This window comes from Otolemur garnettii, unplaced genomic scaffold, assembly GCF_000181295.1.
Source record: "Otolemur garnettii isolate 467f Iridium unplaced genomic scaffold, OtoGar3 scaffold00024, whole genome shotgun sequence".
In the NCBI taxonomy this organism is placed as follows: domain Eukaryota; kingdom Metazoa; phylum Chordata; class Mammalia; order Primates; family Galagidae; genus Otolemur; species Otolemur garnettii.
Window position 1 is genome coordinate 217128 of NW_003852419.1, and position 18150 is coordinate 235277.

Sequence of the window (18150 nt, forward strand, 5' to 3'; positions counted from 1 at the left end):
GATATTTACACATTATAGCAGGGGTCCTCAAACTTTTTAAACAGGGGGCCGGTTCACTGTCCCTCAGACCATTGGAGGGCAGGACTGCAGGCCCCGGAACAAGTTGGCAGCTAAGCAGGACAGGCAGCAGCGGCAAAAACACCCAGAGGGCAGGATAAATGTCCCAGGCGGGCTGCATGTGGCCCACAGGATGTAGTTTGAGGACACCTGCATTACAGAATGACAAGAGCCATCACTGTCAGTATCAGAAGTATTCTGTTCCTAAATTTCTACATTACTGGTATCTTTGAAGAGTCACTTTCTTCATCTTGGTAAATTTCATTGTCCTCAGTTCCACCCACAGCATCACTGAAGCTGTGTGTTTTAAACAATTTCACAACCACTTCCTTCTTGACACTGTTCCACAATCTTACAATCCAATCCGAAACCTGGACAATGGATGCTTTCTTGACTCTGCCTGTCGGTGTTATTACCAGCTGACTACATCTATGACATCTACGCTTTCTTCATTAGGGCCTTAAAGGGCTTATTTACTGACACATTAACAGGTTGCATTTGGCTGGTTAACCCAGCAGGTATCACAGCAAGTTGGGTTTTCAAGTCTCCTGCGATTGCTTTTGCACTTTGTGTAACATGGGCTTTGAAGTGTGTGTGTTGGGGGGGGGGGAGCGGGGAGGTAAACAGCAGGCCTTCATGACCAGACTTTGTTAAACCAGATTTCCATGCCTTCTTCATTCATTCATCCTTTTTCATGACCATGGACAACAACTATACTTGGAATCTTTGCTTCGGAAATGTTTTTCTTTTAAAAAGGATCATAAGTGGTAGCTTTGTCCTGTCTGCACAATAGGCTAGAAAAACAGTGAACTGTGTCTTCTCGTGTTCATTAGTTGTAACAGCCACAGTCTTTGCTCTTCAGGCGTCTGTAGTTCTGTTGGCTGGTGCATCACATGTGGGTGGGACATCAACCATGTTGGCAATTGGAACAGCTAAAAGTTGTTTTTCTTTTTTTTTTTTTTTTTTGGCCAGGGCTGGGCTCGAACCCGCCACCCTCAGCATATGGGGCTGGCGCCCTGCTCCTTGAGCCACAGGTGCTGCCACAGTTGTAAGTCTTTTCAAGATGGATCACATAAGAATGAAATTTCAAAACTTGATTCTTATAGGCTACTGGAAGTTTGGGGGCAGGTTTTGTTCACATCCTCATGCTCAAACTTTCTCTCTTCATAAAGTTAAAGCACCACTTAGGTGTCCCTGAGAAATCATCTGTGTTTTTTCTTGCACAATCCTCTTACCCTCTTCTTGTGTCATCTTGGTGGAAACAGACATCCCCGTTTGATGCTGCTCCAAATCCAAATCAACGCCTCCCACTCCACCTCCAGCAACTTCGGAGGTTTCCTTTACGTTGCCTTCTCCGATCTTGGCATCTGAAGCAGCTTTTCTTCCTGTTGCCTCTTCAATCTGATGACACTCTCCTCTGTTAGACGATCCCCTTCAGCCTTGGTTTTCTTCTGCCTTTCTGATCCAGCAAGGTCTACAAGATGTAGCTTGGAGCGAAAACTACTATTCCTGTCACTTTTCTTTCTTGCTCTAGGAGATTGCAAAGATGGCATGAGATCAGGATGACTGAGAGTTCATAGCTGTGGAGTCGCTGCCCTGCTCCGAACAGGAAACAGTATCCAGGGCAACTAATACAGCCTTCTCAGTGAGTCTCACAATCTTTATGCCTTTCTTAGGAGCTGTCTGTATATTTACTTGAGGGGCTTTCTCACAAGATAGGCATAGAAGATCCAAAATTTCTTCATTATAAATATCCAAGTAAGACAATTTCAGAGTAAATTCAAAGTCACTCCTTTTATCAATTTCTTTGAAAAGCAATTGTAATACCCTAGGAATGACCCCAACTGTTGGCTCATTTTCTTGTTCTGCAGTGTATGCAACATACCCAGTCTGTCCATAGGCTAGGACAGTTGCATTATATCCTTTAAAAATGTCTTTTATGCTACAGCATCATGTGCTAGGGTTGATTAAGGACATAGTCAGTGTGGATTTGACATCATTCTAAAGCAGTGGTTCTCAACCTGTGGGTCGTGACCCACAGAAACTGTATTAAAGGCTCATGACATTAGGAAGGTTGAGAACCACTGTTCTCAAGTATACTGGATATTGCAAGGACAGGTGTTAGCCAAAATTTTATCTCCATGAGAACAGATAGTTAAATTTTAGGAAGGACAGAGTCATCAATTATTATGAATAATTTAAAGAAGATTTCTATAGGAATGTGGCATTTCTATGTGATATCATGTCAAATCAAAACAATTTGAATATATCTTTGCAAGGTAAACCTAATTCTATACATATGTGACAAAAAAAAAAAAAAACTAAGCATTTACCAAAAAAAAAAAAAGCTATCTTTTTTCAAAATACTTCTTCAAAAGGAAATTTTGGATGAACATTTTCCCAGTTAGCAAAGGTCATGAGCAGGATGATAAACGTGAATCATGTGAAGAATATTAGTTGTTATAGGCCTCTATATTGGAGAACACAATGAAATGTTCGCTGACTTTGAGAATCATGACATGACCCTGAAATTAGCATTTCAGCCTGTTAGTTGATACTACCAAGGCATCTAAAGAACTACAGTTGGAACTGATTGGGCTCTCAATAGATGAAATTTTTTTTAAAAAATAACAAACAGAAGTTTATCAACATGTATAAATGGTAAATACCCAAGGGATAGGGCATTTCCCATTTATACCTCAAAGAGGTTGAATAGAATCCAGGCCTAAATGCCACTGTCAGCTTAAAACAAAAACAGAAGGGTGTGGAGAGGCCAATTATGGGGAGGTAACCAGAGAAAGTATGATAAACAAGAGTAAGGTTGGTTATACAGGTTTAAATTGAAGATTTCTTTTATAAGTGTAAATTTTCCTTACAAAGGATAACTTCTAGTCTATTTTTAGAGCTTCTATGAGTTTGTTGTTTTCCTTTTTCTTTTTTTAATTCCAGAATATTATGGGGGTACAAATGTTCTGGTTACATGAATTGCTTTTGTCCTTGCGTCAGTTATAAATGTGCCCATCACCCAGATAAGGTACACTGTACCAGTTGGGTATGATTTCACCCCCCCCCCGCTCCCACCTGCTTGATTTCTGTTGCATTTTATTTCCACCTGTGCACATGATGCTGATCAGTTAGTTACAATTTAAATGTGAGCACACGTGGCGTTTGTTTTTCCATTCTTGCCATGCATTCTCTTAAGAAAACGGTCTCCGGTTTCAACTAGATTGTTGAAAAAAGTATTACCGTGTTTCCCGGAAAATAAGACACTGTCTTCTATTTATATTTTTTCTCAAGAAGACACACTAGGGCTTATTTTCAAGGGATAGCTTTTTTTTTTTTTTTTTGGCCAGGGTTTGAACCCACCACCTCCAGCATATGGGGCTGGCGCCCTACTCTTTTGAGCCACAGGCACTACCCAGGATGTCTTATTTTTATTAAGTATAATACAACAATCTACATTTATTCAAATACAGTTAAGTCATCTTCTTCTGGAACCTGACAGGGGAACCAACCTTGTTGGTGGGTCTGGCACTAGTGACGTGTGAACTCCTTTCCCCTAGCCATTTGCACATGCGCAATAGGATTCCTGCACCACGGTTACCACACGTGCAGCCACACAAGTGCTAACGGCTGGGAGAAAGGAACTGTGGCAGATAAAAAGTATTCCAGTCTTCCTTACCGCTCCTTGCCAAAATGCATAGCCATGCCCATCACTGGGTCTTATTACTGGGGGTAGGGCTTATATTTAACAAATGCATAGAAATCCTACTAGGGCTTATTTGAGGGGTAGGTCTTATTTTCAGGGAAACACTGTAACTCATTTTTTTTTGGCTGAGCAGTAGTCCATGGTATATATCTACCACATTTTATTGATTCACTCAAGAATCAATGGGCACTGGGAGTGATTCTACATTTTCCTGATTGTGAATTGTGCTGCCATAAACATTCTAATGCATTCTAGTGTGAGTATCTTTCTTTCCTTTGGGTAAACACTCAGAAGTGGAATTGCTGGATCAAATGCTAGGTCTACATTTAGTTCTTTGAGGAATCTCCATACTTTTTCCTTTGGGATTGTAATAGTTTAAAGCACTGTTTTAGGAGAGGAAAGGTCCAACTGAAATATGGGAAAATGCAGTAAAATACTCACGCCTTTGGCAACGTGCCTGAAAAATGCCTCTTGCTTTTCAACCATTTATTGCTATGAATCTACATTCTCCTACCTAACCCAAATCAAGATCCCTTAAGGTCATAATGGACTGACACCCATCTAGAGGATCAACTGAAAATGTACATCTCCATGCTGCAATCAAATATTCAGATACTTTCCAGCAAAAAGCAGACACAACAAAGTCATTAAAAGATCAGTTAACTTTAAAATTAACAAATAGTTTTCATTTTTTAAGTACTAAGTACAAAATAGATTTTTACAAAATAATGTACCTTTTGAAGTATATCTAATTTAAGTTTCTTGAATGTGGCCTTATTGATTACAACTAAATTAATGCAGGCTTCCAACATGAAAAGTTTCCCTGCCCCTGTTCTAGCTACTTAGGAGGCTGAGGCAGGAGGACCACCTGAGTTCAAGAGTTTGAGGCTTTGGTGACATATGATCTTACCACCTGCTCTCCAGCCTAGGTGAAAGAGCAAGACTATCTCTGGGGGAAAAAAAATGAAGAAACTATAATAAATTCACTGCCACATTTTACTGTTTCTACTCAATTCTATGCTTCTACTTAAGATCAAATGTTTAAGCCTACTTAAATAATGAGATTTAGCATGAAGTTTTTAATATACTTAAAACAGTAGAGAAAAATTTTATAAATTTTCAAAAAACCAGAAAACATTTCTTCAGGTCACAGTAAAATATATGTAATTCAAATGTATTCTGATAGGCCCCCCAAAAGCAGTCACCCCCAGTGACACGCATAATTGTAATTATGTAGAATATCAGGGATAGGAGATGCAAGACATTCAGAATAATTATTTAGGGGCGGTGCCTGTGATTCAGTGGGTAGGGCGCTGGCCCCATATACCGAGGGCGGCAGGTTCAAACTCGTTCCCGGCCAACATGCAACAAAAGATAGCCGGGCGCTGTGGAGGACACCTGTAGTCCCAGCGGCTGAGGCAAGAGAATTGCCAAAACCCAAGAGTTGGAAGTTGCTGTGAGCTGTGATGCCATAGCACTCTACTGAGAGTGACAAAGTAAGACTCTGTCTCAAAAAAAAAAAAAAACACAGAATAATTATTTACATACCCACATTATAAAAACTGAAGCAAGTCCAAGGCCTACATTTCCTCCTGTGCCTGCTTTCCTCCTTATCTCAGCCAGTGATTGATGCAATACTCTGCCCCAGTGCTCGTAATAAACACTTGCAATGTTTATGTTTCTCTCTCTGCCCCTCATTGCTCCCAGATAGTCAGGAGGTAAATCGTAAAGTATGGCTTGACTGGAATATTTGTAAAACCAGATTAGTGTCTTTATTACATAAAATATTTTGCCAAACCTAAAGCTTAGGAGTAGCAAAGGAAAAAAAAAATGTACTTTCATATACATCTTTATTCATTCAACCAACATCTATACTCCAACTGTGTGCCAAGTCCTTTGCTGGGAGCTGGGATTATGAAGATAAACAGGATATGGCCTCATGCATGGAAGAATATCTTTATCATGGTCATGAAATTCAGAAGGCTTCATTGAAGATAGTTGTGTAAGCCAGAGTGACTTCTTATGAAAAACCAATCGCAAGAGGTCTGTTGTACTGTTTATTTCTGTCCATGCAAATATCACAGTAGCAATCACAGGCTCTAGACCAAGTCAGCTATTTTCTGCTGCATTCGATATGGAAATATCTATGCTTTTTAGAAACACCCTTTCCCTACTCCAGGAGTTTAAATTTGCATTGAGATGTTACATAAAATGTCCATTCATCTAGGACAGAGTGTGAGTGAAAAATTAGAATACGGGGAGGTTTTGTGGGAAGGTGTTGTATGGGACAGAGCTTGGCTGGTGTACAGTAAACAGACTTGCAGAGAAGAAAAGAATCATGTGAGTGAAACCACTGTGTCAAAAATGGTACAGCCCAGCCATGGACCCAGAGCTCAATGAGAACACTCTGAGTGACAAAGGAAGCAAACAAGCCCAAGTGGGAAAGAGATTGAAAAACCAATCAGAAAAGAAAAGATGACCAAGGAAGGGGCTTCTATCCAAATCCTAAATCTGCAGAGCAGCAAAGGTCCTTGGCACCAATGTCCAAGAGATCCAATCTGGGCAATGTGACTTATATTCTTGGCATTATATGTGGCTGTCCAAGTCATAGAGTGGGCTGGTCTGATGAAGTCTGTGAAAAAGATTCTGAGTGTGAACAATTTTGTGTCTTAGTGCTGCAGACCCACACACATTCCAGACCACGAGGAACAGGAAGATAGGGCCAACCACTCAGTGGAGGGGTGGACCCAAATTTCTCAAGATGTTCAAGATATTTCTAAGAAAAACTTTGGAAAAGAAGCATAACATCAGTAGTGTACCCAAGTATTTGTCCAAGTATGTATGAAAAGCCAACAGCTATTGTCATTATCACTACATCACCATCATCATCATCCCTAATGCTTAAAGAGCATTTCCCATTCATGAGTCACTGAAGCCCTTTACATAACGTAACTCATTTACATCTCACAACTCTCCTGAGATCTGTTTTTACAGAAGAGGAGACTGAAGCACACAGAACCACCAAAAACATGGTAGAGCTGAGATTCAAGTCTAGGCAGACTTGCTCCATGGTGTGTGTGTGAAACCACCAGGATCCCCTTACAGACCAGCAACACCATTTGTCTTACCGTCCCCGTTCTGTTACATCCTCCCTCTTACCTGCTGTATACCCCTGCCAGAAGAGGCTGCCACTCCAGCTAGTAAACAGAACTCTGCTCAGTACTTGAACACATGTTCTATAGCCAAAAGAATTAGAACAGGTTCAGAGCAGAGCTGTAAAAGGATTTCGAGCTAGACAGTCCACCAGCCCATTTCTTCTCACCCTTTGCTCTACATATAGATGCAGTCAACTCATAAAAAAGTAGAGGCAAAAAAGGCCTGCAGGCAAATGGATGAATGCTTTACCTTGTCATTGAACATAGCATACTATCTACAATGCCGTCCTCCTTGTTAGATGTAATAGTCTTGCCAGGTGGCTTAAACAATAGAAATGTATTTCTTATACATAGTCGTTCTAGAGGCTGAAAGCCCAAGATCAAGATGCTAGCAGGTTGGTTTCATTGAAGGCATCTCTCCTCAACTTGCAGATGGCCACCTTCTCACTGTGTCCTCACACGGTCCTTCCTGTGTGAGTCTCCCCCACCCATTCCCTGGTGTCTCTTCCCCTTCTTCTGAGGACACCAATCCTATCAGACTAGAGCCCACCCTTATGACCTCATTTAACCACAGTTACCTCTCCAAGGGCCTCCAAATATAGTCACCGTGGGGCCAGGACTTCAACATATGAATTCTGGGAGAACAAATTTAGTCCACAGCACTGGAGCTAAGTCATGTGACTATAGAGCTCATCAATTCAAGGCTGTGTTTTAGGAATGGTGGGGCTGGCTGCCCTGAGAAATTCAGGGTTGAGCTAATCACAAAGGCCCTTGAGCCATATTCATAGATCTAGGCAACAGGAAACACTTCTGCCACAAATCGAAATAATACATAAGAACTCTCCAGTATTTTCCTGTATACTCTCCATATATGTTACACAAATGTATTATAATACTACTCCATGCTTCTCTCTATATATAAGACTTCTCCATCAATGAAATTATGCTAGTTCTTATGTACTAATTTTCATTTTCTACACACTGATTAGTGCATCTTATAAAAGACAGAGTTAAAATCTGGTCCCCACTCTCATAAAGTTTACAAGAGTTCATCAGGGAACATGGTCATAGTCACCAACTCTAGCACATCTCTTTTGCAATTAGCAGAGGAAAAAGTGTACATCTGGTACTCAATACGAAACAATACCCCCCAAATTTTGCTGCTTGCAAATACAATTTTTTCATTTGATAATAAGTATAGTTTTCTCTTTGATAGGCTTCCACTTTCACAAGCCTAGAAAGAAAGCTGCAATTTTTAAATGCCATTTCATTGACTGAAATGGTATACCCCCTGGATTTTATAGCTTTTCTGTTTTTGCTTCTTCTCTCAGGACACCTTAAAAACTAGCTGCAAGGCAAGGTGACTGGACATGTAAAGGATGGAAGAGTGCATAGGCCAAGTACTCTGCAAAGCCAGGCATGCGATGCAAACAAGTTTCTTATCTGTGAAGAATGTGTGGCTCCCTCACTATTTTCATTTATCCTCAGATCAATCACTGAGCCCATGAAGGTCATTGAAGATAAGTGGTACCAATGCCAGGGCATGTTTTCCTTTGAGCAGGAAACCGAAACAAGTAAAACGTCTTTAAGATTCAAGAGTAGATCTAAAACCCAAAGAGCCCCTTAGGGCTTACAGCGAATAGGTAAACCACAGGAAAAATTCTGGTGATAAATTATACATGAAGTTAAATGGAAAAGCTAAAGGAGAACACAAATGTAAGATTTAGAAAGTGAACTTAGAATTGTTGGAGAATTCCCAACCTTATGTTCCATATTAGTTTAGCCATTTGATTCAACTATAGGAACTCTTTAGCAATAAAGCCATTTTATGGTAATAAATCATTCTAACTAATTTAATTTTTCTGACCTGGACTCCTATAAACAGATCTGCTCAATGCTTGCCTTTGGGGTTTAGAGTCCCACTCTTCCAAACCACCTGACACACAGTGCTACCAGGCAGTCTTCCAAAAGAGCATATCCAATCATGTTACTTCACAGAGGCTTAACGCATACAGTACTTTTGAGCAAATTAGAATAGCACCCCCTTCTCCAGTTAAAAGAAAATATATACATCTATGTGTATATGAGTATATTTAAGTCAGTGCATGAGTGCACAACCTGATCATCTCAGCCACCCTCCCTTAGTCACATGCTCCCAGAATGCTGAAAGCAAAGATTACTAGCAGCATGTATGCATAGTAGATGCGTGTACATGTGCTCGCTCTCTCTCTCTCTCTCTCACACACACACACACACACACACATACTCTAGCCTCAAAATGAGATGTGATGGCATATTCAGAGTTTGATAGGGTGGAAATCAGGCCAGATGATTTCGACTAAGAGTAACAGATAAGCAGAACAGTGTCATGGAAGGCAAGGTGCTGTCAGGACGGGGCACAGTGCGTGCCACTGGGTGCATGACACTTCTGTTGGGAGAGTCTCTATGCAGCTCTGGTACCCACCTAACAGCTCTGAAAAGCCATTCCTGCCCCTACTCTCAAATAAGCTACCACAATGACTTTCAAAGTGTGGAAGGGGGCATTGGAGATTATCAAAGGTGCTTTCAAGGGACCACAAGGTCAAAATTCTGAAGGCTAATGGAATAACACACCTGTGTTATAAAATTTTCATAGTGTTAATTTCTATTTTTTTTTTTTTGAGACAGAGTCTCACTATGTCACCCTCAGTAGAGTACTGTGGGGTCACAGCTCACAGCAACCTCAAACTCTTGGGCTCTAGCGATTCTCTTGCCTCAGCCTCCCAAGTAGCTGGGACTACAGGAGCCCACCATAATGCCTGGCTATTTTTTGGTTGTAGTTGTCATTGTTGTTTGCCAGGCCCAGGCTGGATTTGAACCAACTTCCTTTGGTGTATGTGGCTGGTGTCCTAGCTGCTGAGCTACAGTCACCGAGCCCATAGTGTTAATTCCTAATACAGTAACTATCCAAAGATATAACCTACATAGACAAGAGCTCCTTAGAATTCTGTCACTTTTAAAAATGGAAAAGGGTCTTGACAACAAAAAGTATGTGAACCCCTGAGTCAGTGTATATTTACAGTGTGACTAGCACTCCCTAAGATGTAGCAGCCACATGCAATGATCATGCTCACTCCCCTACTCAAAACTGTGCTAGTTCAGATGCGGTGAGGCAGTGTGGATTGCACCCTGGTTTCGCAGACAGAGCTATATGCGAGCCCTAGTCTGACTACTTCCTGGCTAAGGCAAGTTACTTACTCTTTCTGAATGTCAGGACTTAAAATGGATTTTAAAACCTCCCCATTTTCCATGTATCATTCTTGAATTCTCAACCAAAAGAAACAAAACTGAAAGAAACATACCTATAAAAATCAACAGCTAAATAAGAAACAAGAACCAATTTTATCAATAATTGGGCAAGTGTCCAAAACCCCCTACTCTTCTAAGGGTGAACTGGAAAACGAGGCCAGGAGTTCTAGAAAGGGTTCCTCCTTCCTGCTGTCTGAAATCTAGAGTGATCAGCTTTCTAAGCAGACTTGTAGACTATTTGCAAGCTGCCTGGCAAATGCCCAGCCAGCATTACCTATGCAAGCGTGGTGGTGCGCACATGGTTGCGTATTACAGGAAGAAAAGGCACAAAGATCAGCAGAAAGAGTTTCAGAGTCATACAGTTTTGTCCCCTGAGGCAATATGACCCAGAGAACATTTCAGACACTGACCAGTGAGATTAGCTATTTTTCAAATAGGAGTAGTGACTCACTGAATAGGGGCAAATATATCAGCAAAGCAATGGAAGGATGTCCCATTCTCATTAAAGACTATATGCCTACAGGACCTGGCATACATCAGTCACTCAAGAAGTGATTGGCAATCGATGCTGATCATTAGTCTATGCTGAAAAATAGGAGACCCAAAAGTTTTACAGTCTATGTTTTCCACCCTTATTTATGGGAGCATAGGAGACATTCGAAGGTAAGAAGTCTACCTTCCATCTGTAGCATTCCTCCAGCCTCTGTGCACTTGAAGTTGAGGGGTACTCAACATTCTTCGAGCCTTCTGATTCAACTGAATGGCAGCTCTTTTACACTTGAAACTTCTACTGCAAGACCCAACACAGTAGCCACTTTCGTGATACACCAAGAAAATCATGACTTTCAACTTATGTGCCCCAAAATCAAAGAATACATTTACTATCTCCTGTTATGTGGTATGAGCACAGCTTTAGGATTGTAAATGAAGAGCCAGGAAAAGACATGAAACATACAGAATCCATATTGAATCCATTCAAATCCTAGCCCTGTCAGTTAGGGAAAAGCAAGGAAATAATTAAGGATTGACTCAAACTTTAGTTAATTGACTCCTAAAGTAAGAAAGCAACATGAGTAGGAGTTACAGAATTTTATGTGCCAAGATCAAACAATAAAATTGAAGTGTGTCACACAAAAGTTAAGAAGCCCTTAACTTGAACTCCAGGGACCTAGGTTACAAAACAAATGGAATTTATAGATCAGGGCCTTGGGCAAGTCTCAGTGCACTCATAAGGCAAATCTCCCTTAATGTCTGAAGATTCATCTCCTGCCCTCCCCCCAAATCTCTGGTCAATCAGTCTTCTCAGCCAGCTGAAAAGTGGCCCTAATTCATTCAAGGTGGTGACCTATTCTCAGTGGCTCAGGGTCTTTTAAGGCCAGGAAGATTGAGAGATAAATAGAGATGATAAAATAAACAAATCCATGGTATCAATATTTTTAAGTTGCTTAGAGAATTTGGTTCATCAAAGCATCTGACAGGTTAGTCTGATAATTTCAATTTAATATATGTAATTTAAAATTGATATTTTGACTATGGTTTAAGTAAAAAGATATAAATGATTTGTTTGTATCTGTACAATGTAAAAGAACTTGAGATTTATAATATTTATAAATTTATTAAATTAACTAGAACACTGTAAGTACTTAGAGATGAGTTACTTGTTAAAAGCATTTAGCTCTTAAGAAAATCAAATCTGGAGGATGGGTGGAGGGAGGGCAATTGGTGGGATCACGTCTATGGTTTATCCTATGGGGGTACATGTGAGTCTTTCTAAATGTAGAATATAAATGTCTTAACACGATAACTAAGAAAATGACATGAAGGCTATGTTAACCAGATGAATGAAAGTATTTCAAACTGTATATAGAAACAACACACTGTACCCCATGATAGTATTAATGTACACAGCTATGATTTAATTTAAAAATAAAAAGAAAATCAAATCTATTAAAATTTAAAATATTTAAGGGACTATAATTAAGTTAATTAATATACTTTTAAAGTGATTGGCAACATTTATTAGATTTATAAATAGGATAGTAATTATGAATTAAATGTAATAGTTCCATTGAAAACATTTTTAATGAGTAATTTTAATACATCAAATTCTGATTTTGAAAACAAAAGTGATGGGCAGTACCCTTAGCTTAGTGGGTAGGGCACCGGCCACATAGCCAGGCATTGTGGTGGGCACCTATAGTCCCAACTACTTGGGAGGCTAAAGCAAAAGAATCACTTAAGCCCAAAAGTTTGAGGTTGCTGTAAGCTGTAATGCCACAGCACTCTACCCAGGGCAACAGCTTGAGATTCTGTCTCAAAAAAAAAAAAAAAGAAAAAGAAAAAGAAAAAGAAGGTGACTACAGATGTTATTCTCTATGAATATCAGTTCCCAATATCACTAAAGCACACGTGGCATTTCTGACCCTGCTGTCTCCTTTGATTCTGGGCTTTCAGCATTTGATTTGTGTAGAATATCACCCTGATCTATAAAAAGCAAGATTTTCAGAAGGAAGAAAAATCAGTTATCCATGAAATGTGAATCTATTTCCTAACCATATATGTGCATCCTTACAAAAATTGAGATACATAAACATCAAAAAATGTGAAATCTATGCATATGGAAACAAAGGAAGCCCTCCCTGCAACCCCAGCGAGCTGAGCACGTGGAAACTTGCAGGGGTCAATCAGAAAGGGCACTGTCAGCTGTGTTTTTTTGGAAGTGAAATAATGGTCATAACACAGTCTGTCTCAAAATTTTTTTGAAATTAAAAAAAAGGTCCCAGTTTAGATGAGTGGCTGGTAATTAATTCTATTATCAAAATCTGTAACCACATAAAATATTGGCTGGCAGGAAGGAAACTCCTTTTCTGGTCGGCCTTCAGTTCCAGGCAGATCAAGTTCTGGTGGTCTGTAACTCCATCTATACTAATCAAAATTACAGAGACACTCTCTCAATCCCTGTCTATATAATTTTCTAGCAAGACTAAAACTCATGTTTGCAGAAACACTTGTAAATATTTAGGGCTTTCTATAAGCAAGTACAACTGACAAGAGACAGGGCAGCTCTCGCTTCAGCAGCACATATACTAAAATTGGAACGACACAGAGGAGATTAGCATGGCCCCCGCGCAAGGATGACACACAAATTCATGAAGAGACGGGGCAGACACAGAGGAAGGAAATGTACAGAACGTAGTCGAAATGGTAATGTACAAAAGTGAAATGTCAAAAAATATAATTGAGATATTACTGAAGCTAGAGATTCAGAATAAAGTTTCAAGTACATTATTTAAAGTCATAGACATTACCAATAAAATAACTAAAATTCTAAATATAAATTATATATATTCAGATACATGTATATATCTAAAAACGTTAGGAAGAAGATAATAGTGTGTATAAGCAACCTTACCTTTCATGTCAAACAAAAAATACACGTATGTATTACACATTAGCAATGGTGAATATACACTAGGTATTATAAATCTAGAAATATTATCTGACACACATTACCAGGAGTGCCACTGTCCAATATAGTAGACACCAGCCATATGGCTATGAAACATCTAAACTGACAAGTGCTGCAAGCTTAAAATACACAGCAGATTTGAAAACAATAAAAAAATAAACTAGCCCATTCATGATCTCTATATGGATTATGTGTTGAAAATATATTGGGTATCTATGTTAAATAAAATATACTATTAAAATGAGTTTTATATGTTGTACTTTTACTTTTCTAATGTGCCTACTAAATAATTTTAAATTTTTTATATGTGGCTCACATTATATTTTCATTAGACAGGACTAATCTAGAGTTTTGGCATTAACATCAGAACCAAAAAACAAATCGGTAAAAGAGAAAACACTGCATCCTACTGTCGTATCCCTGCACCCTACTCAGGGAACTAGAACTGAGGTCTTGAGATACATGAGCCTAAAGCCAGTTGCTTTTTAACAGAAACTCTTCTGTATTATTTGAACTGTTATTTTCAGCATACGTTTCTTTGCAGAGAATTCGAAATGTTTAAACAAATTTAAAAAGAAAGAACAAAATATTACAAATGTAAAAAGCAGATGAAGCAAAAATCAAGGTTAAAAAAATAGATGGGAGAGTAGGAAAGGGAGTGAGGAAGTGTGACTGGACACTCACTATCCACATGCTGGGCAGATGCACAGAGGCCACTCAGGGGTTAGCACACAGCACGCGGCATCCTAGTGGGCTGGGCCATGTCAACAGCTCTTATTAATACAAACAACACATTCTCACCCAGTCTCAATTTTAGTTTCACCCTTATAAGACCCAGCCTCAGTCTCCAGTTCCCACTTTTACAATGACTGATCATACTGCCTTTCTCTCTGCCCTCAGCACAATAGTTATATCTTCAGCACTGTCATAGAAATCATGTCTTTTCCAATCACCAGAAGGTCCTTGGCACCCAAAGTCATCATGTGGTCACAAGTCAACATCCTCTTCCTATAACTTCACTCTATTTTCCCTGTTTTTCCAATAGGAAACTCAGTGCTTATAAAACTATTATTCTTCAGCAAGCCCTCAATGGTAGATAGTTAAGTGTGTCCATCTCTGAATCTGTAACATTTGTACCTTTTAATGTTTTCTCACATCGTAAACACTGTATCCTACTGCCTAAGCATAAGAAGGTCAGTCCATACAGTAAATGCATTTATGCAACAAATATATTTGAGTGCCTGCCTGCTGTTGAGCACTGGTCCATGTGTAAGGGATAGCAGTGAACAAGACAGTATTCTCTGCTGTCTTAGAATTTATATTTAGTGGAAGAGACAGAAAAAAAAAACAAGTAAATATCTACAAAACACAATCTATGTATTAAGTGCTTTTTAATATTTTTCTAATTTTGTAAGAAAAATATGCAGATTAATGGGATAGAGGGTGAGGGGATAGGAGGCAGAGGTAAATATTTTAGAGATTCCTTACTGAAAAAGTGAGATTGGAAGGGATTCTAAGATGATAGGAAAAACTCCCATGTGCAAAAATGTAGGAGAAAGGGAAAAAATGTTCCATGTAAAGAACTGCCATGTTAAAAGGCTTGAGTAGGAATGGACCCAGAGCATTCAGAAATAGCAAGAAGTATCCCAGGGATGCAGGGCTGATTTCAGATATGCAAATCCATAAACACAATCCACCATATAAATAAAAGCAAAAACAAAGACTATATGATCTTTTCAATAGATGCAGAAAAAGCATTCAACAAAATTCTGCATCCTTTTCTAATAAGAACACTAAGAAAATAGGCATAGATGGAACATTTCTTAGACTGAGAGAAGCCATCTACACAAACCCACAGCCAATATCATACAGAATGGAGTAAAACTGAAAGCTTTGTTTTTTTTTTTGAGACAGAGTCTCACTATGTCACCTGGGTTGAGTGCTGTGGCGTCACAGCTCACAGCAACCTCCAACTCTTGGGCTTAAGTGATTCTCTTGCCTCAGCCTCCCATGTAGCTGGGACTACAGGCACTCACCACAATGCCCAGCTATTTTGCCAACCAGTTGCCATGGTTATTTAGCTGGCCCAGGAGGGGCTCAAACCCACCTCCCTCCGTGTATGTGGCTAGGGCCGTAACCTCTGTGCTACAGGTGCGGAGCCTGAAAGCATTTTCACTTAGAACTGGAACCAAATAAAGATGTCCACTATTACCACTACTGTTCAACATAGTGCAGTAAGTCCTAGCCAATGTAGTCAGGCAAGAGAAGGATATCAAGGGTATACAATGGGGAGGTCAAATTTTTGTTCTTTGTTGATTATATAATCATATACCCTAGGGGCTCAATTATGAGACTCCTGCAAGTGATCAAGAAATACAGTAACATCACAGGATAAAAAATCAATGTCCACAAATCAGTAGCCTTCATATACATCAATAACAATCAAACTGAGAATCAAACCAAAGACACAGTGCCCTTCACAGTAGCTTCAGAGAAAATGAAATACCTGGGAATACACCTAACAAAGGATGTAAAGGAAGTTTACAGGGAGAACGCTGAAACCCTGAGAAAAGAAATAGCAGAAGACATTTAAAAATGGGAGAACACACCAGGATGGGAAGAATCAACATTGTTAAAATGTCTACACTACCCAAAGCAATCTACAGACTCAATGCAATCCCCATTAAAACACCAACATCATACTTTGATGAAATTGAAATAATAGTTTTTTGTTCCATATGGAACCAGAAAAACCCTGAATAGCCAACACATGTCTAAGAAAAAAAACTAATCTGGAGGCACCACGTTACCAGACTTCATGTTATATTAAGTCTATAACAATCAAAACAACATGGTGTTAGCAGAAAAATAGACACACAGATCTATAAAACAGCATAGAGAATCTAGAGGTGAAACCACCCTCATATTGCCATCTGATCTTCAGTAAACCAAACAAAAGCATACACTGGGGACAAGAATCTCTGTTCAATAACTGGTGTTGGGAGAACTCATTAGCCATATGTAATAGGCTAAAAATGGACTCGTACCTCTTGGCATTTAAAAAACTTAACTCATGCTAAATAAAAGATTTAAATCTAAGATGCAAATATATAGAAAAAAATAAGAGAAAAACTCTTAATGATATCAGCCCCAAGGAAAGGATTTATGAAGAAGACCTCCAACCCCCGGTGGCAGTTGCAATAACGATAAATTTAAGTAAATACAACCTGATCAAGCTTCAAAGCTTCTGCACAGCCAAGGTCACAATAAAAAAAAAAAAAAAACAGACAAACTTCAGAATGGGAGAAGATATTCACATGTTATGAATCTGACAAAAGCTAACACCCAATCATTCACATTTTATGAATCTGACAAAGAGCTAACACCAAGAGAAGACAGCCCAATTAATCACTGGGCAAGGGACATCAACCAAACATTCTTCTAAGAACATGAACTAATGGCCAACAAACACATGAAAAAATGCTCATCACTCCCAGTCATCAGAGAAATGCGAATCAAAACCAAGAGATATTACCTACACCCAGTGAGAATATCCCAGAGTCCCAACGCTGCAGATGCTATCATGGGTGCAGAGAGAAGGGAACACTTATATACTACTGGTGGGATTATAAAGTAGTATAGTCTCTTTGGAGAGAAGTATGGAAAATCCTCAAAGAGCTTAAAATAGACCTTTTCTTTGATCCCATTATTAGGTATCTACCCAAGAGAAAAAAATCATTTTATCATAAAGACATTTGCACGCAAATATTTATAGCAGCTCAACTCATAATCACAAAGACATGGAAACAACCCAAGGGCTCATCAATCCAGGGATGGATTAATAAACTATGGTATATGTATACCATGGAATACTATTCAGCTATTAAAAAGATGGAGACTACATCTTTTGTATTAACCTGGATGGAGTTGAAGAATATTCTCCTTAGTAAAGTATCTCATAAATGGAAAAGCAAGCACCACCCTATGTACTAAATACTAACTTATTATAGATGAACAACTACAGGTCTGCATGATAGAAAAACACAAGTAAATCCATTAAGGGGCGGGGAAGCTCAGTAAGCTCCCACGTAACAGGTACAACATAGGGGGGCACGACGGCACATCTCAGGGGTAAAGGACTCACTTCAACTCAGATGTTACCTAACAAACTCAAACAATGTAACCTAATATATGGACCTTTATATTAAATTGGAAAAAAAAATAGCAAGAATTCTGAGGCAGCCCACCTCAATCTTGCAGGGCCCTCGGGTCCTGGCAAGGACTCCTGGTTTTATTCCAAATCTGATGAACTCTGTGAGAAGGTTTGGAGTACATATGAATTAGTAGAATTTTAGCTTACTGATTTGTTGGTGGAATTATATGATTTTTTTTTTGAGTTAAAGTCTTGGTCTATTGACGTGGGTAGAGTGAAGTGGTATCATCACAGCTCATTGCAACTTTAAACATCTGTG

At 39.2% G+C, this 18150-nt stretch overlaps 2 pseudogenes; one reads left to right on the forward strand and one right to left on the reverse strand.

The window, feature by feature from the left end:
- Positions 1 to 1397: 1397 nt before the first annotated feature.
- The window catches only part of LOC100950709, a 64389-nt pseudogene continuing 47636 nt past the window's right edge, over positions 1398 to 18150 (reverse strand).
- Positions 13276 to 13366, forward strand: LOC111724612 (annotated as a pseudogene).